Below are 19,274 nucleotides of genomic sequence, written 5' to 3' on the forward strand. Positions count from 1 at the left end.
TCTCTCTCTCTCTCTCTCTCTCTCTCTCTGTCTCTCTCTCTCTCTCTCTGTCTCTCTCTCTCTCTCTTCTGTTCCCTGTCATCATTCCTACTAACATCCTCAATGAACTCTGGTATTCTGCCTTCTGGGTCTCTTCAGCTCCACATCTCCTGAGACCTCCATTTCAACTCAGCCTCGAATTCCTTATCCATGAAATTGAGTGATGAATGTACCTGCCTTACTGGTCACTCCTAACTCCAAGTCAAAAGTTCTGCCCAGCACACATTGTCTGGGGCATGCATGCAAGATGGATGGGATAGGAGGGCATGCCAACTTAACAATAGTGGAGACTTCTCTTCTGGGTCTGGTTCTGAATAATATTGATCTCATTGGTAAAGTGGAAATGACAGGAATCACATGAGGATATGAATAATAATCAGGAGAAAGCTAGGTATAATCTGACTTTGAAGTGTGTGTTGTGGGGGGTTGGATGTGGAGGGAAGGAGCAGATTTCCAAGTATTCAGTAAAGGACAGGTAGGATCCTGTTGCCTGAGATCCTTAACAATCTGCTCAATAGACTCTAAAAAAATGAAATTCTGAGGATGTAAATGAAAATATTTTCTACAAGAAAAGAAAGGGGGAGCTGTCTAAGGAGACTGATGTGGCTGCACAGGTACTTTATTGAATAACGCAATTTTTCATAGAATGTGTATAGAAGATGAAAACAGGAGCAGGTAACCGAGTAGGAATGCAAAAGAATGCCATGTTCCTGCAAGAATTATTCTGAGAATGCAGAGACCTAGAGCATGCTTCCGCTCAGAAGGAATGCTAAGGACAAGAGAAAAAAACATTTCTATGACTCTATGGCTACATTGGGCACAGTAAGAGTAGAAAATAAGGAATGAAAAATTATCAGAAGAAAGCATAATACTCCGTTCTATTTTCCTTCTGGATCCTCCACCGAGAACAAACTGCACACTGGGAAAGGTGGAACAAAAATTATTGATGGAGAATCTAACCCCATGATGATGATGATAGTGATGATAGTTGATGCTTATAAAATGCTTCAGGGTTTGCAAAGCACCTTAGAGAAATTATTCCTTTGGGAAAAAAAATGATGATAAATTGCTTTAGTGCTCTCAGTCAGTTGAAGTCACCTGACCTGAGTGATCTGCAACCCCAAAGAAAAAGAAATCAACCAATCAATCATCAAGCATTTATTAATCAATTGTTTGGGTTAGGGTACTCTGTAGACGTGATTGCTGAACCACTGTTGTTGATTTCTTCAGAAATCTCAGGGAACGAGACACAACATGGGATAGAAAATTAGGAAATGGAGTCCTAGATTTCCGAAAGAATTGTCAACTCGTAGTGTTCAGCTGGGCATAGATCCTTGGCAAAAATATAAAATGCATCATCAAAGGGATGGGTTGTGAGCTCCTATAAAGGAAAATAAAGAAGACTATAAGTCAGCATGGGCTCATTAAGAACAGGTCATGCCAGACTAATCTCATTTCATTTTTTTACGAAGTAACTAGAACTGATGGGTTAAAGAAATAGCATGGGCTTCTCCAGGTACTACCCAAGTCTCTCACAATAGCCTTGCTGATAAAATTGAAGGTTGGCTACAGTATATTATATAAAGAAATTGGCATCTGGGTGGATGACCAGACCCCAAAATAATGGTAGTTAATGAATGAATGCCAATAAGTGAAGTAGATCCTAATGGAACACCGCAAGGCTCTGTTCTTGCTTTTGTCCTGTTCCACATTTTCATAAGTGAACTGGATGGCATCATAGACAAGTTAGTTATCAAGTTTTCACACAAAGACAGAAGGGATATTTAATACTTGGTTGATGGGACCAGTATCCAAAAATATTTCAATGGGCTAGAACAATGAGCCAAATGTGGTCAAGTGAAATTTAATAGAGATAAATGCAAAATCTGGCACTTGGTTTCAGAAATCAACTTTGTAAATGGAAGGTCTGGGTAGCCTGGTAAGAGAGCAGAGCCTTAGAAAAATGTCTGAGGGTTTTGATGGATGGCAAACCCAGTATTAGTCAACAGTGTGACATGGCAGACAAAAGGAAAGCTAATGTGATTTTTGTCTGCATTGAGAGGCATGATGTTAGAAGCAGAGAGGAGAGAGGCCTGCTGAACTCTTCCCCTGCCAAATCTGGGGGATTATGTTCAATGCTGGTCATAACATTGAAGGAAGGACATTTGCAAGCAGGAGAGGACCCTTGAGAAGGGTGGCCAGGATAGTAAGGGGATGGAAGATTGTGCCCGGATTAGGAAAAGTCTATCATTTATGATTCACCTCCAAAGTTCAGCAAAGGAGTAGTTAGAAAACCAAACTTCAAGGAGAAACCCTGGAATTGAAGTTGACTTCTGATGGTGCCAGTTTTCTTTAAATACAGATCTATATCCATTATTTCCTGTGAGATCTTGATTAATATAGTTATCTTAAATGAGTGTCATTTGATGATTAAAGGATGTGTGTGTTGCTGCTATTTTGTTCTGTCTGGATTGGTTTTGAGTGTCAAACCAGGGATTTTCTTTTTATTATCCAAGGATCAAGAAGAAGTGACTAAAGAAGTTGGTGCAAAAAAGTAAGGAAATAAAACTTGATTCTTAAGATCATTTTTGTCACTCTGTAAAGTATGAATTGAATAAAAAATAGACATGGATAATCAAATGTCCTAATCCCCTCTCCCTACAAAAAAGGAAGAAAGTAGAGCATTAAAACTCTGACCTAACAAGTTTGATTTTTATTCCTGGCAAAATTTGGGGAAGCATATTTAAAGATTTTGGGGCAGTAAACAGAAGAAGCAGTGGTCAACAAGAATCAGAATGGTTTTTATCTAGAGCTAGTCACAACACTATAAATCCATTTTCTTCTATGACAGAATAACCAGCTAGGTAAATCATGGGGATTCAATAAACATTTTATGTCTGACTCTCATCAAGGCATTTGACAAAGTCTCTATGGTTGTCACTCCGAACAAGGTAGAGAAATGTGCATGAGATGATGCTAGAGAGAAGTAAGTATGGGATTGGTTGAATAACCAGAAACACTAGGTAATGTGCCTTCCATTTAGGGAGAACAGGTTTTAGATGGTTCAGAGAAATCACAGGTAACAACCAATGGAATAAATTTCTATCAGATCAAATGAGATAATATATGTAAACACTTAGCAAATTTTAAAATGCTATGTAAATATTTACTATTATCACTATGAAGAAATCACTTTGTAAATGGTTGAGTGTTATGCCAACAGAAGTCACTTCCTGTTCTATAGATAGGAGAATTTGAAGATTCAACAGAGCAGAGAAGAGAGCTGGATTGTGAATCGGTGGATTTGGTTCATTTCCAAGCTCTGCCACTCATTCCATGTGACCATGGGCAAATCTCTCCTGCTAGGACTTTTTCTCATTTACAAAATAAGGGAACTAGAGGAGAATGAGTAAATTTAATAAATTTAATAACAATTTTTTTAATCAACAAGCATTTGTCAAGACCATGATATGCCTTATCACTGGGCACATAAGATGTAAATACAAAAATTCAATCTGCCCTCAAGTTTATGTTCTTTCAGGGGAAGAATGATCTCTAAGCTCTCCCTCCAGTGGGAGATCATAAATGTATGATCATTTGAAATGAGTTGATCATAGTTTTACAGGAAATAATTAACAAAGACAAAAACTTGACTTTCCAGGCTCTTGGGCTAGTGTTTTTGCCAGTATGCCATATTTCTTGGAATAGATTTTCAGAATTCTTGTACATAACCCTGAACACTCTTCCTTTTTGTTATTTCTTTCCTATTCTTCCTCCTGCTCCTTTTCCCTGCCCTATTCTTCCTTTTCCTTCTCCATTTTCTCTTCCTCCTTTTCTTCCTTCTCCTCCTCCTCTTCTTCCTCCTTTTTTCCTTTCTTCTCCTCATCCTCTCCCTTCATCTTCCCTTCTTATTTATCCTTTCTCTTCTTCCTCCTTTCCCTTCTCTCTTCCTCTTCTCCCTCCTCTTCCTTCTCCCCTTTCCTCTCCTCTTCTTGCCCCTTTTCCCTCTCCCCTCCACCTTCCTTCTCCTCTTCTTTCTCTCCATTCTTTGTTTTATCCTTTCTCTTCCCTCTCACTGCCCAAGTATTGTCTTATTTTCTTTGATCCTTCTTCATCTCCCTTATTCCACCATACTTCTTGCATCTCCACTGGAAACAGTAGTCCCCACTATCTTGATTACAGGATTATCTACAGGATTCCATTTCTACCATGCTAATATCTAGTATTCTAGGATCAATGGACAGACATCCTAAAAAGAAAAGATCTGGCTGTAGTCAAGTGAATTCTATTACTCAAAAAAAAAAAAACCCAAATGATCCGTGACCTCACCAATGATCTGACTTCAGGTAAGTGAATTCTGACAATGCCAAAGGATGTAACCTCACCAATGTGTTGTTTCTTTTAGTCAGACAGTTCAAAACCCATCCATGCCTGCCCAACCTATGGGACTCTAACCTATGTCCTCCCACAAATTCACTAGAGGGGGTCTTTCATATAAGTTGAGGGTCCCTCTTGAGTTCTCTTGACATCACATGGATACCAGTGGAGCACACAGGCTGCACATCAGTTATCCCTCACTCACTCCATGTGACTGGGACATGTCCTTTTTCACTCAAACATTTACATTACCCCCTCTGGTAAAATATATGTGTAATGTATTACAGCCTGGTCATGTCCATCATGCACCTCTACATTGCTCTTTGTTTAATCTGATTTAATTTTTCATAGATTTTGACATTTCATCACTGGAAGACAAAAAAATCACCAGAATATTAGTGGTGAAAGTTTGGACATTTTTATAGAGAAGCTTGGGATTACAAGGATTATATATCTTAGGTTGGAAGAGAATTTAGAAGCCACTAGTACAATCCATCACAGATTAGGAAACCAAGGATTTCAGAGGTTAAGTCTAGTCTAAGGTCACACAATTAATGAGTGTCATCAGAGGTAGAATTTGAACCCAGACCCTCTGAATCCAAAGACATTATTTTCTTTTTCTTTTTTAAAGACCAATGTAATTTCCCAAGGCAAGCAGCCCACTATCCAGACATTTAAATGTTTGCTTCCAATTTGGCAAACAAACATTAATCAAATATAGAACACCAGACCCAGAGGAGTAGGTCAGTTTTGCTGAGGCTGAGTTTGCTTAAGCAAACCTTCAGTGTCAGACAGATCCCCTAAGCATAGCCTCAGCAGCATTGGTCAGGGCTATCTGTAGGCAGAACTCCAGGAATATAAAGCATTTGATTCACCTTGATCAGGGGAGCTACTGTGATTTGCATGAAAGGCCATGAAAGGTCGAATGCTTTGCTTTCAGCCTTCAATCCATTTCTTCAAACCACCTCCACCATTCCTCTATAGGGGCAGACAAATGTCTTCTCCTCTCACATACCCGAAATCTATGTCACAGGGCAACTGCTGGTTCATATTGCTGTGTTTGCAAATAGGATGTGAGACACTAGTTCACGTACACAGAAGACCTCTCAAAATAGTGGGACAAAAAGTCACAGGTAGGTATACTTTGAGTTCAAAGGGCCCTAGACCAAGAATAAGAGGTAAAAGCCATAAGCACAGAGATCAATACACAAATGCACAAAATATCAGTTAGTAATCAAGGTTAAGTAGAGATCCCAACACAATGAGGTAAATTAGAATCTTAGGTATGACCAAGTTTGAATGAGATGAGACCCAAGATTGTAAAATGGCTTTGGATGAATGTATCTTATGCCAAAAGAACTGAAAAATGTAAAAGGGATAAAGAAGGAATAGCTTTTATATTAAGGAGCTTTATACACATGAGGAAATTCTGGAACCAAAGGATGAAATCCTGGGTAAAAGTATTTGGCTGGAGGTGATGGAGACAGAAACAGAAACTATATTGTTATTGCAGCACATTCTGAGGCAAAAAGGTGAAATAGATGAGAAAGGTGGGGAAAAGACCACAAGCCTGACCCATTACTACTGCGATGTCCAGCAATCCAGTAATCTGGACACCTCTGTCTCTGTTTCCATTCCTCTTCTCTCTCCCTAAAGTAAAAGAGCTAGGAATTTCTTATTTGCCTTAATAATATTATCATCTGTCAAAAGGTGGGAGGGAGGAAAAATTGGAGGGTTCTTACCAACAGGTAATAACTGGTTGCTAGAATGGAAACTTACGGTAAAATGACCATTCTATATAAACATATTTGACAGAAAAAGAAGAAACAAATATATTGACATGCTTCTTAGATTTTAGAAAGAATTACCAAAAAACCATACACGTACATTTGAGATCTCAATAGGCTAAATATAGTATAGATGTAACACCTAGTTGAAAAGACTCCCATAGAGACTACAAATATTTTTGCTATATCTTTAATAGCCAAATGGAATGTTGAGGGAAAAGGCATTTGGAGTTGCATAAAATCATAGAAATAGAGATGGAAAGAAATCTTACAGCCTATCTCATACAAATCCCTCATTTTATGGATGAGGTACTGAGACCCAGATAGGCTAAATAGCATGTCCAAAATCACACAGGTTTAAGTAACAGAACTGGCATTTAAATATAGGATGTTTGACTTTAAACCCTTCTTTCTTTCCATTGCAAGAAGTACTCAGGAATGAAATTCTGAGGACCCAAAGAAAAACAATTTAAATGAGGAGAAAAGGTGGAGATTGCCTAAACAGACTAATGTGCATGTATAGGGAATTCATCAATCAACTTTTTTTTCTAATAAAGAAAAAATGGAGCAAGGATACATAATGGAGAATAGTTGTTATTGTTCTATGGTCTTTTAAGAATAGTATTAGGAGTGATTAATCTCAGAATAGTTTGAGCTTGACAAGAAAAGCTAAGGAGAAACAAAAAGTGGTGAAGAAAGATGGCAGACTGTTAGTTACCTTGGCATAAAGAGAAAACAGAAGAAAAGACAGGACTGCTGCCTGAGAAAACAAGTAAGTCAGTAGCATAATGGTTAGCATGCTGGAGTTAGAGTTGGGAAGACCTGAATTCAAATGCTGTTTTCTACATTTACATATGTCTGTGAGCCTGGGCAAGTCACTTAACTTCTCTCAGCCTCAGTTTCCTCACCTGTAAAAAGGAGATAATAGGGGTGGCTAGGTGACACAGTGAATAGAGCACCAGCCCTGGAGTCCAGAGGACCTCAGTTCAAATCCAGACTCAGACACTTATAATAAAATATTAAAATACTTATAATAAAACTAGCTGCATGACCTTGGGCAAGTCACTTAACCCCAATTGCCCTGCCTTCCCCCCTCCAAATAGCAAAAAGAAAAATCTAAAAAAATAAAAAGGGGATGATAATAGTACCTGCCTCATAGAAGTATAATAAGATGATATATATAAAGTATTTGGCAAAAATTAAAGCATTTTAAAAATGCTGGCTATACTTAACAATAATCATAGTTCATATTAATGTCCCCCTCATTTTCTCCTCACCACAGCTTTGTGACGTAGATGCTATTAATCTTCATTTTAAGGGCAGCTAGGTGATATAATGGACAGAGCACTGAGTCTTGAGTCAGAGGATCTGAATTCAAATGTGGCTTAGATACTTACTAGCTCTGTAACCCTTGGTAAGTCACTTCACCTTGATTACCTAAAAAAAGAATTCTTCACTTTATAGCTGAAAAAAGTTAATGTGAGTGATTAGCCCACACTTGTACACTAAGTGTCTTATGCAGGATTTAAAGCCAGGTCCTTCTGACTCCAAGTTCAATATCCACTCACTTTGTTGCCCAGATGTGTCCAAAGTAGATGAAACAATTACTGATGCCAGACATCAGGATTCTCATTACTTATCTTATTTCTGTCTTATCTAACAAAAGGAATGATCTTTGAACTGGAAAAGATGGTCACTAGGAAGCTGATCCTCAGGTGGTGAAGCATCCTTTAAAGAAATACCTAGAGCTGCAGAACCCACAGAATGACACAGAGAAGCTAACCTCCCACTGAGGACAGCCCGGCAGGCCGGCAGGAATTGGCCAGTGCAGTGCTCTGGGAGCTGAGCCCAGCCCCAATCCGAGGCTTTAGCCCCAGGGCGGGCCTGACCAGCCACCAGCCAGAGGGACTCCAGATCAGCAGCAGCTGTGGCCGTTTCCAGATTTATCAATACATAGATGCGAAGGACAAGGTGAGAGGCCAGTGCAGTCTGGACTTTGGGACCCAGGAAGTGGGAGTGCATGGCTTTTACACCCGGAGCGAGAAACCGCTGAGACACCAGCACAGCCTGCCAGTGCCACGTGGCGGCTTCAGCTCCTGGTCTGCAGAGTGTAGGGGGACCAAGCACCAGTCTGAGGGGTCATCGCTCTTGCTTTAACCTGCTTGGATCTGGATTGCAGTCTAGGGTGGAGGTCCTGGGGTGTGTGTCCAGCTTGCCAGAGCGTGTGGAGACCTCAGAGAGGGCACCCATCTAATACCTCCGGCAGCTGAGAAAACCCCAGCATTTGGGACGAAAACTCCCCTGTCTGGTGGCAGAGTCCTACTGTGGCAAAAAGCCCAAAAGTCAAATCATTGAGTGGCAAAATGAGCAGGCAAAGGAAACAAAGCAGACAGAAGATTCCAACATTACACTCCTATTTTGGGTATAAGAAGGAGCAAGGCATGGAACAGGAGAAAAACAGTGAAGTCAGAACTCCTGCACCAAAAGCTTCAAAGGAAAATACAAGCTGGTTACAGGCCATGGAGGACCTTAAGAAGCAGATAAGAGAAGTGGAGGAAAAATTGGGAAGAGAAATGAGAACAATGCAAGAAAATTATGAAATGAGAGTCAACAGCCTGACTGAAGAATAATACCTTAAAAAACAGACTGACTCAAATGGCAAAGGAGGCTCAAAAACGCAATGAGGAGAAGAATGCCTTAAAAAGTAGAATTTGCCAGATGGAAAAAGAATCTCAAAAGCTCACTGAGGAGAATCATTGCTTCAGAATTAGATTGGAGCAAATGGAAGCTAATGACTTTATGAGAAATCAAGATGCTGTTAAACAGATCCAAACAAATGAAAGAATAGAACGCAAGGTGAAATATCTCATGGGAAAAACCACTGACCTGGAAAATAGATCCAGGAGAGATAATTTAAAAATTATTGGACTGCCTGAGAGCCATGACCAAAGAGCCTGGAAAGCATCCTCCAGGAAGTTCTCAAAGAAAACTGTCCTGATGTTTTAGAAGCAGAGGGCAAAATAGAGGTTGAAAGAATCCACCGATCACCTCCTGAAAAAGATCCCAAAAAGAAAACTCCTAGGAATATTATAGCCAGGTTCCGGAATTCCCAGATTAAGGAGAGAATATTGCAAGCAGCCAGGAAGAAACAATTTGAATATTGTGGAAACACAATCAGGATAACCCAGGATCTGGCAGCTTCTAGACTGAGGGATCGAAGGGCCTGGAATGTGATATTCCAGAGGTCAAGGGAGCTGGGATTAAAACCAAGAGTCACCTACCCAGCAAAACTGAGTATCATGTTTCAGGGAAAATATGGTCATTCAGTGGAATACAGGACTTTCAAGCATTCTTGCTGAAAAAACCAGAGTTGAATAGAAAATTTGACATTCAGATACAAGAAGCAAGAGAAGCATGAGAAGGTAAACAGGGAAAAGAAATCATAAGGAACTTACCAAAGTTGAACTATTTTTTTAAGCAATCAGGGTTGAGTGGCTTGTTCGGGGTTGCATGGCCAGTTATTGTTTCTGGGTGTGGTGCTGAGTGTCTGGGCCCGGATTTGATCCGGGTCGTACCGGCACTGGGGCCGGTGCTCTTGCTCACTGAGCCACCTGGCCAAAGTTGAACTATTAACATTCCTACATGGAAAAACAATAATTGTAACCTATGAAACTTTTCTCAGTAGTTGAAGGGATTAGAAATATATATATATATATGTCTTTATATGAGGGTATGCGGGCATATGAATACATATGTGAATGTGTGTATATACGTTTACAGGTATACATAGATAGAGGGCACGGGACCAATTTAACAGGAAGGGATGATACTTAAAAGGTGAAATTAAGAGGTAAGAGGAATATAATGAGAGGAGATGGGGAGAGACAGAGGCAAACTATCTCATACAGAAGAGGCAAGGGAAAAGGGTTACAATGGAGGGGAAGAATAGGAAGGCAAAAGGGAATAGGTCAACCTTATTCCTATTGAATCTGGCTTGAGAAGGGAGGGAAATACACACTAAATAGGGGATCTCACCCTCCAGGAGAATAGGGGGGGAAGGGGATGTGAGGGGGGATGATGGAAGGGAGGGCAGGCTGGGGGGGAGGGAAGTTGGAAGCACCCACTTTTGAAAAGGGACAGGATCAAAGTAGAGAATAGAACAAGTGGGAGGTGGGATAGGAGGGAGGGAAATATAGTCAGTCTTTTACAATACATCTACTATGTTATTGTTTTGCATTAGCCACACATGTACAACCTATACTGAACTGCTTGTCCCCCCAGTGGGGGTGGGTGGCGGGGGGGAGGGGGAGGGAATGAATCTGGAATTGAAAGTTTTAAAATCAAATATTCAAATATATATATATATGTGTGTGTGTGTGTGTGTGTATGTATACATATATACTATTATTAATACCATCTTACATGTAATTAAGGAAAAAGATATACAGGCACTGAGGCATAGAGATCCACTGGAAAAGTTGAAATGGGTATGGGAGAAAATATGGGAGAGAGCAGATTGGAGGTGGGGATATCCTGTGGGACTGCTGTTTTGGGGGATGGGTGGGGGAAAGACGGGGAGAAAATTTGTAACTCAAAATCTGGCGGAAACGAATGATGTAAATCAGCAGTTAATAAAGCATTTAAATTAAAAAACAAAGAAAAAGAAAATGGAAGAAAAGGAAAAAAAAGAGAAATACCTAACTATCCTTGAAGAGTTTAGGTTACCTAGTCTAGATGAATTTTATCCTCTATTACTGAAAGAACTGAAAGATATGATTTTAGTTATTGTTGTTGTTTTTGGGGGGGAGGAGAGGCAAGCAGGGTTAAGTGACTTTGCCAGGGTCATACAATTAGCAAGTGCCTGAGGTCAAATTTGAACTCAGATCCTCCAGACTTCAGGGCTGGTGCTTTAGACCTACCCCTCAAATACAATTTCTGAATCACTACCAGTGATATTTGAAAGATCATTGTGAATGGATAATATGCCTCATCGATGGAGAAGGTCAAGTGGCATTTCAATTTTCAAAAGTAGGATATGTCAGTAATCCTGAATTCTGTTCCTGAGGCAGGGGATGTAATGGGAATGCAAATTTGGAAGATCTTCCCTGCCCCTAGGCTAAAATGCACCTGAAGCCTGGGGAGGGAGGCTTGTTTTTCAGTAGATACTTTTTGATTGGCCAGTGGGTCAATAAGGTTGTTACATTCTCTGAGCCAGGAGAAGGCTATATAAGCCCTGATGTGTAGCTTTGTTTTGGGACTCACTTTGAGAAGTGTTCTGTGATTTGATCTGAATTCTGGGAAGCCGTTGTTGATAGTCCCCCGGCTTTGAAAAAACCCAGATGTGGAAACCCAGATGTTGACTGGGTATGGATGTAATGGTTGGACAGTTTGGAAAACTGTCTATTTGATCTGTTTCTGTCTTGATAATTCTGTCTGTATGTTCTGAAGTTCGGGGTGCTGATCTTTTTCCCCTGAACTAGGTAAATGATATACATCTGACTGATTAAAGTAAGCTTGTTAACCCATTTTGAGTTGCTTTCCTTTATCAAAGCAGATCCAAGAACCTGTGGTAGCAGCAAACCCTGAGGACGCACTTGGGGTGCTTGCCGCTACAGGGGAGGAGGATGAATTTCCAGATTTCGGGGCAGTAGTTCATAATCTAGGATTTGTGAACTTTTTTTATTTTGATATAATTAGTCTTCTATTTTATGTTATTCATTTAAAAACATTATTCTAAAGTGTCCACAGACTTTGGCAGAAGACCAAAATGTTCCCCATGAAACACAAAAAGTCTAAGCACCCCTTTTCTAGAATCTACAACATATTTTTCAAGAAATGGATAGTGAATAACTAACAAAAAGAAATGGTCATCACAAAGAGTTAGCATGGCATCTGGAATGAGCCAATAAAACAGACTAAACCTCATCTATATATTTCACAATGTAGTTAGACTGATAGTCTGGGGAAAGCTTTTAGAAAAAAATGTTTTATAAGATCTTTCCTTGGGAAAAAATGAAGGTATATGAACAAAATAAGAGTACAATTGGTCAGACTTAAAGTTGATTTCTTAGTCAGATCCAAAGAGTAGTCGATGGTTTGGTATCATTTTGTCCAGTAGGGGAAATTTGGTGAGCAATGAGCCCAGGGTCAGGAAAAGCAGAGTTCAAATCTACTTAACTAGCTGTATAACACTGGACAAGTCACTTAACCTCTGTCTGCCTCTATTTCCTTATCTATAAATGGGGGTAATAATATCATCTATTTCCCAGGGATGCTATAAGAATCAAAAGACATAACATTTGTAAAACACTTTCCAAATCTTAAGGTACTACATAAATGTTTGCTATTTACTATTAGTAACTTGAAACAAGGTATCCAGAGGAATGCTTAAAAAAATCTGTGCTTGACTCTAGGGATCTTAATATTTTTCTCAGTGACTAAGATGAAGGCCTAGATAGGGTGCTAATGAAATTTTCAGATAATACAAAGTATGGAAGGATTAATAACACCCTGGCTAATGGAGCCTGTTTCCAAAAAGAACTTATTTGACCAGAAAATTGGACCTAACTTATATAGGTGGAATTTATTAGGAACAATTCACAATCTCCCTAAGGTTCTCAGTGTCTTTATCTGTAAAATGGGAGATTGAACTAGATGACCTCTGAAATTGCTTCCAATTCTGTTACCCTATTGACCCATGAAGACTAAGTCTTATACTTAAGTCCAAAAAAGAAACTTGACTTCATAAGTGTAATATATCTGGAAAGAACAATGAGCATATTGCAGAATTACCAAGAACAAGCTTGGTCACAAAGAAGAGATATAAGAAGACACTCTCCTCCCTACCCCTTCACAGAGGTGGGACCTCTACAGCTATAGAACCTTGCATGTATTTTTATACTTTTTGATGTATTGATCATCTTTTGCTGATTTTTTTTTCTTTTTCCTCTCATTTTTTGTTATATGGGTTGACCCTCTGGTAAGGGGCAGGAGGGTGGGGAAGGGGAAACATTGGGAAAAATTTAGGTAACACGAAACCAAAATATATCAATAAAAAAGTTGTGAAGCAGGCAAAAATAGAAAATATGAAGCTACATGGCAAATCATCTGAAACCAATTTGGGGTTTTAGAAGACTATAAGCCCAATATAGGGGCAGTCAAGGGACTCAGTCAATAATAGCCTAGAGTCAGAAAGACTTAAATTCAAATCCAGCCCCATACACTTACTAACAGTGTGACCCTGGGCAAGTCACTTAACCTCTGTTTACCTTAATCCACAGCAGAAGGAAACAGCAAACCCCTCTATCATTGCCAAGAAAACCCCATGGATATTTTGGGTCACATGGTGTCCATGGGGTCACAAAAATTCAGGCATGACTGAACTCCTAAACCATAAGCTCAATATAATTATGATGTATCAGCAAAAAAAAAAAAATCTAATGTGATAATAAAGGCATGTTGCCAAAGACTAGAGATGTGAGAATCCCACTGCACTCTACCCAGGTTAGATCATATCTAGTGGTCTGGGAAGGCCATTAACAAACTGAGAGTATTCAGAAGTGACAAGCCAGGATGGTGAAAGTACTCTATATCATGCCACATGAAAACTGAGTGAAAAACAGGAATTATAGATATTTAACCTGGAGATGAGAAGATTTGGGGGAAGTGAGGGTGGAGTTGATAGTTATCTTCAAGTATTTGGTAATCTACAGTATAAAATCAGGAATCTGCCTGACTCCAGAGAGAAAAGTTATGCGTAATTTGTGGAAATTTTAAAGAAACAAATTTGTTTTATGTAAGGAAAAACTTTTATTAACATTAAGAGCTCTTTCCAAATGGAATTATCTGCCTCAAGAGATAACAATCTCCTCTTCACTGACAGTCTTCAGGAAAAGGTTTGATAAGTTAGTAAGTCACAGAAGGGAGGCTTATTCAGGTGCCGTTTGGACTAGAAGGCCAATGAAATCCCTTCCAAAATTGACATCTATGATTCTGTGAAACCTGGGCTCTGTTCCCATCTCTGCCACTAGCTCTATAGCCATAGGCTTCCCCTTCTCCAGGCCTCAGATCCCCTTTGTTAAAACAACTGAGGATGGTATCTGCCCTACCTTCCACCTCCCACTCAAGGCCTCTCTTTCCTGTGTTGAACACTGATTCCTTCAACATGTCCCCTTTCATCATCCTGGTTGGCTTCAACTGACCATTCTCCAGTTGATCAATGCCCTCCCCAACATGACTCAACTCAATATGCCCAGTGTGGTCTGTTGAGGGCAGAGTACAGGACGCTTCTATCCCTGTATTTCTTTGTATTTGTAATTTTTGTATTTTGACACTGCATTTCAAGTGCAGTTGAAGATTGCTCGAGTATTTTGGTTGCTGTCTTCTATCATTATCTCAAATTGAGATTGCCATCTGCTAAAATCCCCTAAATGGAGGAAAATAAGGGAACCCTGACCACTTCAAAGTTGGCATCAATACGGAGGATGGGACACAGGGGATGATGCCCACATTGAAAGGCATATGGACAAGTAATGGGAAGAGACCAGAAAAAATGAGAAATATTTCAGTCCCCAAGATCCATGATGGTACAGGTGGTATGGATATTACAGGAAAGCATCCCCTAGGGTGTGATTTAAGATGCAAAAGTACAATAAGGAAAAATCTAGGGCTCATAGAGGATCACCAGAAACAGCAAAATCTCAAGCTCTTTGGTGGAAACAGGGATCAGAGGACATCTAGTCCAAGTAATGCCTGAAGAAAAGATTCCAGAACATCCATTACAAGCGATCATCCCATCTCTCTCTGTCTGAAGACCTCCAGTGTATTAGTATATACTACCTCCCAAATCACCCCACTCCACATTGTCAATGCCCTTCAGATATCCCACACTGAACCCAATACTCCAGATGTGGTCTGAGCAGGCAGAGTGCAACAGAGCATTCCCCTTCACTTAACAGTTTAGGCCTCCCAAGCCCAGAAGGGATAAGAAACTTACCAAAGACCCCAAAGTTTGTAAAGCAGCAGAGCTGAGACGATCAATCTATCGGTCATTCAACAAGTATCTGTTAAGTGTCTACTATGTGGCAGGCAATTCCGCTAAACATCAAAGATGCAGAAACAAAAATGTTGCACCTGAAACGTGGTGGGTTGTCAGCCCAGCTTCCTTTGAGAAAGTTCAGGCAGCCTGATTAAAATTGAAGACATTTTGTTTGAAAATTAGTCAATTGTTAGCTCACAGAGCAGCAAGGGAAACTTCAATGGCCAGGGAGGCCAGGCATTTAATTCCGATACCTTGGCTGGGTTCACAGAAGTCAAAGAGCTGGAAATCATCTAACACTTCAGTAGGGCTATAAAAAGAGACTCCCGCTCAGTGACAAGGCCATTTTCTTTTCTTCCATCCTCTGCCTCTCTACCCTGATCCCATCATTCCTGCCCTTCGGTTCCTTTTACAAGGACTGGTCAAATCTGCTTTTTTGGATGTGAGCCAACAACTGACCACACTGAAGTGACCCTGAGTCACTGAGATTTCACTCTATCATGGTAGCTCCCACTCCACAGATGCAACATGGATGTCCCAGGCCTCCCAGGCTTGCACTTGCCTCCAGGGAAATCTCTAAGTTGGAAGGGACTTCAGAGGACACCTATACCAACTTGTACTTGAACAAGAATCCTCTCTATGATCTACCTACATCCCCAGACAGCCTCTCCTATTTCTGAATAACTCACTTGTTGAGAAGCAGCAGTATAACAGAATGACTAGAGAACCACCATTGTGGAGCGAATGCCAACACCATAGGGTTCAAAGTCTATTTCTAACATATCCTGGCTATGTGACCCAAGCCAAGTTACTTCATCTCTCAGTGTTCTAGGCAACTCTCAAATACTAAATGGAAGTATTTTTCTGCCCTGGGGTCAGCCATGTTCTCAGCCTTAGTTTTTTTTATTATTTTAATTTTAATTTTTTCAATTGACAAATTTCTCTCTGTCTCTCTGTTTCTGTCTCTCTCTGTCTCTCTGTCTCTCTCTCTGTCTCTCTGTCTCTCTCTGTCTGTCTCTCTCTCTGTCTCTCTGTCTCTGTCTCTGTCTCTCTGTCTCTGTCTCTCTGTCTCTGTCTCTCTCTGTCTCTGTCTCTGTCTCTCTCTGTCTCTGTCTGTCTCTGTCTGTCTGTCTGTCTGTCTGTCTGTCTGTCTCTCTCTCTCTCTCTCTCTCTCTCTCTCTCTCTCTCTCTCTCTGTCTCTCTCTCTCGCTGTCTCTCTCTCTCTGAAAATGAAGAATTTGCTGGATATTTTCAGATATAAACATGTCCAAGATCCATCCCTATCCTTTCTAAACAAAGAAAATGTAAGAGTATAATTCTTTCAAGGATAAGAAAATATTTTACTTCAATTTAAAATAGAAGTAATAGCTGGTGTTTATATGCAACTTTAGAATTTACAAAACACTTTAAGTACGTTATCTCATTTAATCCTGACAAAAGCCTTTAGAGGCTGTCCCCATTTTAAAGTTAAGGAAACTGAGACACAGAGAGATGAATTAGTTTGCCTGGAGTCGCATAGCTAGTAAGCAAGTAGAGTGAAAATCAAACCTAGGTGTTCTGTATTCCAACTTCTATATATCATACTGACTCCCAAAACAGTGGGGACCAATGAGACTTTCCCTAAGTCTGGACAAAATGTACCTGCTACTTTCCTGTAATAAATACTCCCATTTAGAAGGTGATACAAGGCTTACAAAGTCTTTTCTTCATGATGTTCCTGAGGGGAGGTAGTACAAATGCATTATTCCTGTTTAAAAGATTAGGGAACTGACCCTTAGAGACATGAAGCAACTTGCCCATGCGCACATAACTAAGAGACATTTCCATAAAACCACATCAACTAAATCCAAATCCAGTTCCTCCCCAACTCCTCTCTATGGTGAAGTCCCTGCCAAGTTTAATTTGTTCCCTTACATCCATGACCCATTTGCTGATATTGTGGAACATTGTAGACATTGAAAGTTACATGGTGGTGGCGACTAGGTGGCATAGTGAATAGAGCACCACTGGCCCTGGAGTCAGGAGGACCTGAGTTCAAATCCAGCCTCAAACACAACACAAAAACTAGCAGTGTGACCATGGGCAAGTCACTTAACCCCAATAGCCCTACCTTCCCCTCTCCAAAAAGCAAAACAAAAGTTACCTGGCTTCACCAGCACCCCTTGCATGGTAGAGGCAATTTAATAATAATAATAATAATAATAATAATAATCAAACAATCACATAATTCTTACTATGTGCTAAGGCACTGTGCTAAGTGCTTTACAGTTATGATTTCATTTGACCCTCACAGCAACCTTGTGAGGGAAATGCTATTATTATCCCCATTTTACAGGTGAAAAAACTGTGGCAATAAGGGGTTAAGGCATTTGCTCAGGGTCACACTGCTAGTAAGTGTCTGAGCCTGAATTTTAACTCAGGTTTTCTTTACTCTGAATCTGGCATCCTACCCATTTTACCACATATCTCATCTTCCAATGGGATACTGTGGCATGTTTGGGAAGTAGAAAATCCTGTGGATTTGATCTATTTTTCACTTCTAGAAATCTAAGCTTTGAAAGCCATGAAACAATAGTGCATGTGTGGGAAGGATCAACACCTCCATTATTTTATTTTGCTTTGCTGTTGTATTATTGTAGGGGTTTTGCTTCTTCCTTTTTAAGCTCGTGAATCAAGTAATGTTTCACAGAGGAGAGATGATGGAGGATTAAGTGAACTTCAGAGTTTAATGAACTTTAGTCTTCTGGCAAACACTACAATTAACACACCCCAAAGTGCATTTGCTTTGTAATTAAATGGAGTAACAAAATCCCAAACAGTAGTCAGGAAAAAATGTTATTGTCTAAGTTCTCCATAGGTTTCCTAGCAATTAAACTCACTCATTTCATCTGGAAAAAAAAACTATTTATTAGTTGAATTTACACTAATGCCATAATAATACAATGTACCTTATTAATTAGATCACTCTCCCCTGAAGCTCAACCAACCAGACGGGTGTTCCAGAGGCTATAAATGAGAAACATTCTTGGAGTGGAGCATTGATTAAAACAGCATCAGTCCTAATAATTCTCTCTTGTAAAGCAAGTCTTACTTGAGAATGGCTCTAGGGGCAGCGAGATCAGCTTCTGTGGAACATTCAGAGCTATAACCAGTCTATCTTCCATTAGAGTCCAGAGCGACAGCTTTTATCAGCTTCCTGTGAATTTTCTGATGAGACATCCAGGGATCTCTTAGCTCATAAAATCTCTACTTACCTCTGGATGAGCTCGGGGGAGACATAATGTCCCAATACCTGAGAAATCTCCCAACCAGCCTCTGGTCTTTGATCCAGCTACAGGGGGGAAAGGAAGTTGATGTACTTCATGTACAAGGATCTGTGTGGGAAGGATGAGGCAAGGGCTGCAGGATAGGGAAAGCTTCCTTCTGCCCATTGGCATTGCTCAGCAAGTTCATAACTCCCTATAAGGGCAGGCCATCAGCGGAATTCTTGTGGCATGTCTTAAAGGATAAGCAAGGACACAGACAACCTGTAGCACATTCAGATATAGAACCGTGAAAGGACAGGAGACTCCACCATGGGTAGAATGGTGAAAGGAATTAGTGATATGTAGACTGGGGAAGAGAAGACTCAGGGGAGCGCTGAGAGCTACCTTCAAGGTCTTTAAGGAATGATAAGAGGAAAAAGCATTAAATTGGTTCTGATTGATCCTAGAGGGCAGAATTAGGGGGAAGGGTGGGAAGTCACCATGAGGCATAATTGAAAACTTCCTGACATAAAAAGACAACCCAAAGTAAAAAGGACCAGGGTAAAAGGTAGTGAGCACCCCATCACTAGAACTCTCCAATCAACCAATCCATTGGTCAATAAGCATTTATCAATTATTTATTCAGAACTAGACACGATGCTAGGTGGTAGGGATATAAATACAAGGAAATAAACAATTCCTGCACCAAGGAGATTACATTTTAGCAAGGGACACAACAAGGATATATATATATATATATATATATATATATATATATATATATATATA

The 19,274-nt window shown here is 40.0% G+C and overlaps 1 protein-coding gene and 1 pseudogene across 1 annotated transcript in view; both read right to left on the reverse strand.

Annotated features, from left to right (window-relative positions):
• GRID1 (glutamate ionotropic receptor delta type subunit 1) overlaps positions 1-19,274 on the reverse strand; it is a 1,154,654-nt gene that overhangs the window by 747,623 nt on the left and 387,757 nt on the right. The gene's annotated exons all lie outside the window — the stretch shown is intronic.
• Positions 1-19,274, reverse strand: part of LOC138148468 (SRR1-like protein) — a 63,919-nt pseudogene that overhangs the window by 21,808 nt on the left and 22,837 nt on the right.

The sequence above is a fragment of the Petaurus breviceps genome, unplaced genomic scaffold (assembly GCF_028583685.1).
Source record: "Petaurus breviceps papuanus isolate PSGF00001 unplaced genomic scaffold, PetGlider_PUasm1.0 90825, whole genome shotgun sequence".
NCBI lineage: Eukaryota > Metazoa > Chordata > Mammalia > Diprotodontia > Petauridae > Petaurus > Petaurus breviceps.